The sequence below is a fragment of the Glycine max genome, chromosome 16 (genome assembly GCF_000004515.6).
Source record: "Glycine max cultivar Williams 82 chromosome 16, Glycine_max_v4.0, whole genome shotgun sequence".
NCBI lineage: Eukaryota > Viridiplantae > Streptophyta > Magnoliopsida > Fabales > Fabaceae > Glycine > Glycine max.
Window position 1 is genome coordinate 36,245,030 of NC_038252.2, and position 7,947 is coordinate 36,252,976.

The 7,947-nt window shown below is 30.2% G+C and overlaps 1 pseudogene across 1 annotated transcript; it reads left to right on the forward strand.

Moving 5' to 3' along the window:
- Window positions 1-1,361: 1,361 nt before the first annotated feature.
- LOC100787843 (TMV resistance protein N-like) lies at window positions 1,362-5,317 on the forward strand (annotated as a pseudogene). Its single transcript, XR_001385324.3, has 5 exons — window positions 1,362-1,904; window positions 2,085-3,195; window positions 3,357-3,627; window positions 3,723-4,520; window positions 4,615-5,317. The product of XR_001385324.3 is annotated as a TMV resistance protein N-like (transcript).
- The last annotated feature ends 2,630 nt before the right edge of the window (window positions 5,318-7,947 follow it).

Genomic DNA, 7,947 nt, shown 5'->3' on the forward strand with positions numbered 1-7,947 from the left:
AGTTCTAAACGATTAACGCTATGTTTAAAAGAATAGTTAGTAAATTAGTACAAAGCTGAAAATTAATTTTTAATTAAAGGTTGTTAGTTCAAGGTTAAAATTTAATTAGTTTATGGATTAGAATTGCTTCATAAATTTAGTAGCTCATAAATATAGAATGATATAAAAGAAAATGTTTCTATATTTTATAGAAAAAAATATTTTAAGTAATCATAAATTTAGGTTTTCTGGTTAATTATAAACTCTTATTATTTTTTGCTTAAATGCCAAATAATTTATTAAAACAAATCATATAAATATAGTGTAACAATTAATGTAATATTAGATTGGATGAGATAAATGAGAAAATTTATTAAAATACTACATATGACAATGAAAAAGATTACGATACATTATAACTCAAACATTTTTCCAAATTGAAAATATTAATATAATGTATCGATCAAATCAATAAACTCATTATTTACCAAAAACATGTAATTCAGTCAAACAACATTTTGATATATATATATATATATATATATATATATATATATATATATATATATATATATATATATATATAATATAGTGAAACGTATTGAAAACATAATTTGTTTAATATTCTCAACTAATCATTAGTTATTGGTTAAATTAATCTCCAAGTCTCTAAACTATTTGCAATTTTAAATTAGGTCTTTGTACTATTTTTTTTCAATTGGATTCTTGGACTTGAATTTTTATTATTATTTTTAATAGGGAAGGGTTCTGCCCCTAAGAATAACAACTCTAATAACACGAGGGGTGAGGATGGACATTAAGTCCTGGAGAAGGGGAATATTAATTACAAAGACAGGTGGTCTACCAAAGGTAAAATTATTGGTTAACATTTTTCATATTTTCATATGATTTTTATCATACAAAATTAACTTCCATTACTTTTCGAACAAATACATCTGACTTAAAGCAAAACATCTTATGTGTGGGTGTTTTCAGCAAAATTATCAAGGTAATTATAAAACTCTTTCAATGAGAAATTTGTATATATAAAAGACAAATTTTGAAGCTCTTGTGATTAAAAATTATCAGGTTACTTATTAGTTAATATATATTTTGATTCTCTAATTAAGAATTCTTTTTGGGGCGGGAGAATTAGTAGTACCACCAGTTAATTATTTGAAATACAGTACCAATTATTAAAAATACTTTTATGGTTTATTTGTAATAATTTGAATATAAAAAGTAGTTTTTAAAATGAAAAAAAGTGAGAGCATCTTTCTTTATAAGAGCTTCGCCTGACTTTTTAACAGAGAATAAGAGCATGACCTGACTTTTCCTCATAGCTAGCCGGCTATCTTCTTTATAACACACAGCATTTGGTATACTTTCATTTTCATATTTGTTCAAGTTTGATTCTACACTCCTATCATACTACTCTTTTTTCTTCTAATAATGCCTGCAACAACACGTTCCCTTGCATCCATCTATGATGTGTTCCTCAGCTTCAGAGGTTTAGACACACGCCATGGTTTCACTGGCAATCTCTACAAAGCTCTTGATGACAGGGGAATCTACACTTTCATTGATGATCAGGAGCTTCCCAGAGGAGACCAAATAACACCTGCACTTTCCAAGGCAATTCAAGAGTCCAGGATTGCTATTACTGTGCTTTCTGAAAACTATGCTTCTTCCTCGTTTTGTTTAGATGAACTTGTAACCATCCTTCACTGCAAGAGTGAAGGGCTGTTGGTTATACCGGTCTTTTATAAGGTAGATCCTTCTGATGTCAGACACCAGAAAGGTAGTTATGGAGAAGCAATGGCTAAGCATCAGAAGAGCTTCAAAGCTAAGAAGGAGAAGCTGCAGAAATGGAGGATGGCTTTGCAACAAGTAGCTGACTTGTCTGGCTATCATTTCAAAGATGGGTATACAATCATACTAATATATTTTACTTTATGGTTTTTATTGGATTATGATTTAACTAGTAAAATTTAAATAGAAAAGAAATGCTCTTGTTAACCTTGACAATTAATGTAGCTATCAAGACATGGATGCAAGGATTTTAGGCTGACTCCATCAGAACTTTTTTTGTTTGTTTGAAACAGAGATGCATATGAATACAAGTTTATTGGGAGTATTGTTGAGGAGCTCTCTAGGAAGATTAGTCGTGCTTCTTTACATGTTGCGGATTATCCAGTTGGTCTAGAGTCACCAGTGACAGAGGTAATGAAGCGTTTGGATGTTGGATCCGATGATGTCCACATCATAGGAATCCATGGAATGGGCGGGTTAGGAAAAACAACACTTGCTCTGGCAGTTCATAATTTGATTGCTCTCCATTTTGATGAATCCTGTTTTCTTCAAAACGTGAGAGAAGAATCAAATAAACATGGGTTAAAACACCTTCAAAGCATCCTTCTTTCAAAATTACTTGGTGAGAAGGGCATCACCTTAACAAGTTGGCAAGAAGGAGCTTCAATGATACAACATAGGCTCCGAAGAAAGAAGGTTCTCTTGATTTTAGACGATGTTGACAAGCGCGAGCAATTAAAGGTTATTGTTGGAAGATCTGATTGGTTTGGTCCCGGTAGCAGAGTCATCATTACCACTCGGGACAAACATCTGCTAAAACATCACGAGGTTGAAAGAACTTATGAGGTGAAGGTTTTGAATCAGAGTGCTGCTCTTCAATTGCTTACTTGGAATGCTTTTAGAAGAGAAAAAATTGATCCAAGTTATGAGGACGTCTTGTATCGTGTAGTAACTTATGCTTCTGGCCTTCCATTGGCTTTGGAAGTCATAGGTTCCAACTTGTTTGGAAAAACTGTAGCAGAATGGGAATCTGCTATGGAACATTATAAAAGAATTCCCAGTGATGAAATCCTAGAGATTCTAAAAGTAAGCTTTGATGCTTTGGGAGAAGAACAAAAGAATGTTTTTCTTGACCTTGCTTGTTGCTTGAAAGGGTATAAATGGACAGAGGTTGATGATATACTCCGTGCTCTTTATGGTAACTGCAAGAAGCATCATCTTGGGGTGTTGGTTGAAAAATCTCTCATAAAGCTTGACTGCTATGATAGTGGTACTGTTGAAATGCACGACCTGATTCAGGACATGGGTAGAGAAATTGAGCGGCAGAGATCACCCAAAGAGCCCGGGAAGTGCAAGAGATTATGGTTACCAAAAGATATAATTCAAGTTTTAAAACACAACACGGTGAGTGAGCTCATGAATAGTTGAATTTTTTTTTTTTGTTTATCTCGTATTTAACATCATGGTTAACTTTTTCTTGATAATTTGTAAATTTTTCTAAGCGAGTCAATTGATATTTCACACAAGTTGTAATGTGGTTGATTCGTGCCTTTTTGCATTAATAGGGAACTAGTGAAATTGAAATCATATGTCTGGATTTCTCCATATCTGACAAAGAAGAAACAGTGGAATGGAATGAAAACGCCTTCATGAAGATGGAAAACCTTAAAATACTTATTATTAGAAATGGCAATTTTCAAAGGTCCAATATTTCAGAAGTTGAGAGTACTGATGGCACAAGATTGTTTACCATCTAACTTTCATCCGAACAACCTTCTTATATGCAAGTTACCCGACAGTTCCATTAAGTCATTTGAGTTCCATGGCTCATCGAAGGCAAGTTTAAAGAGTATATTTTCCTCATTCCATGAATTAAATTTATTCATTTGTTTCTTATTTCTTTTCTTCTTTTTTTTTTTTTTCCTTTGCAGAAGTTGGGGCATCTAACAGTTTTGAATTTTGACCAGTGCAAATTTTTAACACAGATACCTGATGTATCTGATCTCCCAAATTTGAGGGAACTTTCATTTGAAGAGTGTGAGAGTTTAGTTGCAGTTGATGACTCAATTGGTTTTCTGAATAAACTTAAAATATTGAATGCTAAAGGTTGCAGCAAGCTTACGAGTTTTCCGCCTCTCAACTTGACCTCTCTTGAAACACTTGAACTTTCTGGGTGTTCCAGTCTTGAGTATTTTCCAGAAATATTAGGAGAGATGAAAAACATAAAGATACTTTATTTGATTGACCTTCCCATAAAAGAATTGCCATTTTCATTTCAAAATCTTATTGGACTCAGTGAGATAAACCTGAATAGGTGTGGAATTGTTCAGTTACGATCTAGCTTAGCCATGATGCCCGAACTGTCTGCATTCTACATTGCAGATTGCAACAGGTGGCAATGGGTAGAATCGGAAGAAGGTGAAGAAAAAGTGGACTCAATACAATATTCAAAGGCACGTCAGTTTCGTGCCATAAACTGCAATCTATGTGATGATTTTTTTTTAACAGGTTCCAAGAGGTTTACTCATGTAGAATATTTAGATCTATCGGGGAATAATTTCACAATCCTTCCTGAATTCTTCAAAGAATTGCAATTTTTAAGAGCACTTATGGTGAGTGATTGCGAGCATCTTCAGGAAATTAGAGGGCTTCCACCAAACTTAGAGTTTTTCGATGCAAGAAACTGTGCATCCTTGACTTCCTCGAGTAAAAGCATGCTTTTAAATCAGGTATTGTCTTTTTTGTTACTGTACATGATTTGATGATGTATAGTGCACTTAATGTTGTTAAACTTATGAATTCTTTATGAATGATGACTAACAGAAACTGCATGAGGCTGGAGGAACAAACTTTATGATTCCAGGAACAAGAATACCAGAGTGGTTGGATCAGCAAAGCAGTGGACATTCAAGTTCTTTCTGGTTTCGTAATAAATTCCCTGCCAAACTTCTTTGTCTTGTTATTGCACCTGTGTCTACTGGGATTGGTGTCAAAGCAAAGGTGTTCATCAATGGAAAAATTCTAAAACTTCCATTCTTTTATGGAAGTAAGAAGATACAAAGTATGTTGGAATTGGACCATACATATATCTTTGATCTCCAACCGTTTGCTTTCAAAAATAATATTAATCGGTTTGAAGAAGCGGCTTGGGAAAAGGAATGGAACCATGTGGAGATTAGATATCAAATTGTGTTAAACCATATAAAAGAAAAAAGAGAACAAGGTTCAGTCATTAAAGCAACTGGAATCTATATATTCAAAGAAGAAAGCAGTATGGAGCAAGATATTCGATTTGATGATCCATATCTCAGCAGTTCTGCATCAGAAAACCCCTGGTTGCCACAAACCATAGCTTTGGGGACACGCAAGTTTTCCATAGCTTTTTTCTTATTTTTTTCATGTTTTTTATTTTATTATTTTGGTTTCAGTTGTCAAAAATGGACTTAACCCAATGTACTTTCGACTCATTTATATTCATCTTTCACGACTTTATGCATTTTCTATATATAACCTTTCATGTTTTATCCAACTTGAAATAATATTTCTAACTTAGTTTAATTTCAAACATAATAATGGAATAATATTTTTTTTTATTAAATAACTAAAAAGTTGTAAATTTAAGTGCAAGTCAACTAAATTAGTATTCACATAAAAATAGATAAGTAAATTAGTATTCATCGAAGTTTAATTCTCCATGACTGCTTCTTTAGGCATTGCAATGAAAAGAATCCCATGAGAAAGCATTGCACGAATTGAATTCATATTACATCTTTTGAAATTTTAATTTCTTTGCGTAAACGACTCAATTTGTTATTGGATGCATCCATAGGCCTTTCTCCATATACAATTAGAATAAATTTCATCTTAATTTATTATTATGATTTTCTTTCTATTTTTAATTTATGTCAGCAATATTTTCTCTTATTACTTATCAAGTTTGGAGCGATTAATTATGATATTCTTAGGTTCTGTGTCCTTAAAAATAAAGGTGTGAAGTTTGGAGAAATTGTTAGGTTATATATATATGGGACCATCATGTTTCCTTACCCCGATAAATGAACATTTGTAGATGATTTAATAATAAGTAATATAATAAACTCATTATTCCTAGAATAAATTCTAATTTTATCTTAGAATTTGAATTTAATATTAAATTAAAAACTAGCACAAAAGAGAAATTGCCCACTACATACTATCTTTTTGTTATGGAATCTTCCAACTTCTAATTCTAATGGATAATAAATTGACTCAAAATATAATTTGCACATTAAGATTAATGTCATTGTTGGCTCAGTGATGCTAATAGGCAAGCGTATCGAGTCACAAAAGTAATATAAAATGGTAAGAATCGAGTATCGTAGCCACAAAGAATTTGTTTCACCTAGAAAAACATATGTTCAATGAACAAATATTTGTATAAAGCAAGTAAATATTGAGTTGGATTTTTGAATGAGAATCTAGTTAAACGCAAATTAAAATATTTAGAGATTAAGAAGTAAAAACGGTGTGCAAATAAAGTTCAAAAAATTGGAAGAAGAAAGCTTACACGATCAGAAATAATTGTTTAGCCCAGTAAAATGTTCATAAAAAAGATATTTATAGTATAAACTGGTTCAAACAATAATAATTTGTGCACTTAATTGATATTTTTTTTTCATTTGTGAACCTTTATTTTTCAAATTCAGGCTCTATTAATTTTTTTTCCTTCAATATTTCATTAAAATTAATTACTTAATTAATTGTAGTTAGTTTAATAAATAATTGAATAAAATATTTAAAAGTAGAGTCAATGTGAGATCTAAAAAAATTGTCTAAAATCCTAAAATGAGATTTACCCCTAAATATATATATATCTTAAGAGATTTTCAATACTACGGAACGCTATGAAATCCACCAAAAAATAATCTAAGATTCTAATTTGAGATCTATATTATTATTTAACAGATTCTCAACCCACTAATGATAAGTAGTGTTAACTCATTCACAAGTGTATCAAATCAAATTGTCACAAGTAGTAAAGTTAAAACGAAAATCCGAATGTCAGAATCTACATATTAGATTAGTGTGAACCCAAATTACAAACAAGAGATAAAGAATTTAAAATAGAAGATAAAGAGAGATAAAAAAAAATAAGATAAAGATTTAAAATAAAAGATGATAAAGATAATATATACAAATGATAATAATGCGTTTGAATGTTTAAAGGTAAATCCAGAATTTAAAATAACATGTTTAACCACCCTTGATGTAATGTTAAGTTAATGTTATTTCAATTTTTACTCATATCTATTAAGATACTTAACTCTGATCCCTCGCGAGACCAATTTTTCTTCAAGTTTTTACATCAATTTTCCAAAGCACTTAAACTTTGAAATTTTATTCTTTTGAATCCTACTTGTAAAAAATTTCTTCGTTATTTTGTTAAAAACAATGTTAAAGTAAAGAAATTATAACAGATCTACATTATTATTTAACAGATTCTCGGTCCACTAATGATAAGTAATGTTAACTCATTAACAAGTATATAAATTAAATTGTCACAAGTAGTAAAGTTAAAACAAAAGTCTGAATGTCGAATATATAGAGACTTTGTTTATTTAGATTGGTGCAAACCCAATTTACAAGCAAGAGATAAGAAATTTAAAATAGAAGATAAAGAGAGGTAAAAAAATAAGATAAAGATTTAAAGTAAAAGATGATAAAGAGAATATAAAGATGATGATAATGTATTTGAATGCTTAAAGGTAAATCCAAAATTTAAAATATGTTAGGGCCTAACATGTCTAATGACCCTTGATGCAATGTTAAGTTAATGTTATTACAATTTTTATGATGCAATGTTAAGTTAATGTTATTCCAATTTTTACTCATATCTACAAGATACTTAACCCTCTCTTACGATGACATTTTTTTTTCAAGTTTTTACATCAATTTTTCTCTAAAACATTAAATTTAAAATTTTCTTTTTTTGAATCTTACTAGTACAAAATTATAATGATATCAATTTCTTCATTATTTTGTTAAAAATAACATTAAAGTAAAAAAAAATTGTAATTATTCTTAGTCAAAATTGACTATCAATTTAACTCAAATTATACAATTATCAAGTATTGAAATCAAATATAATATTTTTAGATAGTAAAATAAATAAATAAA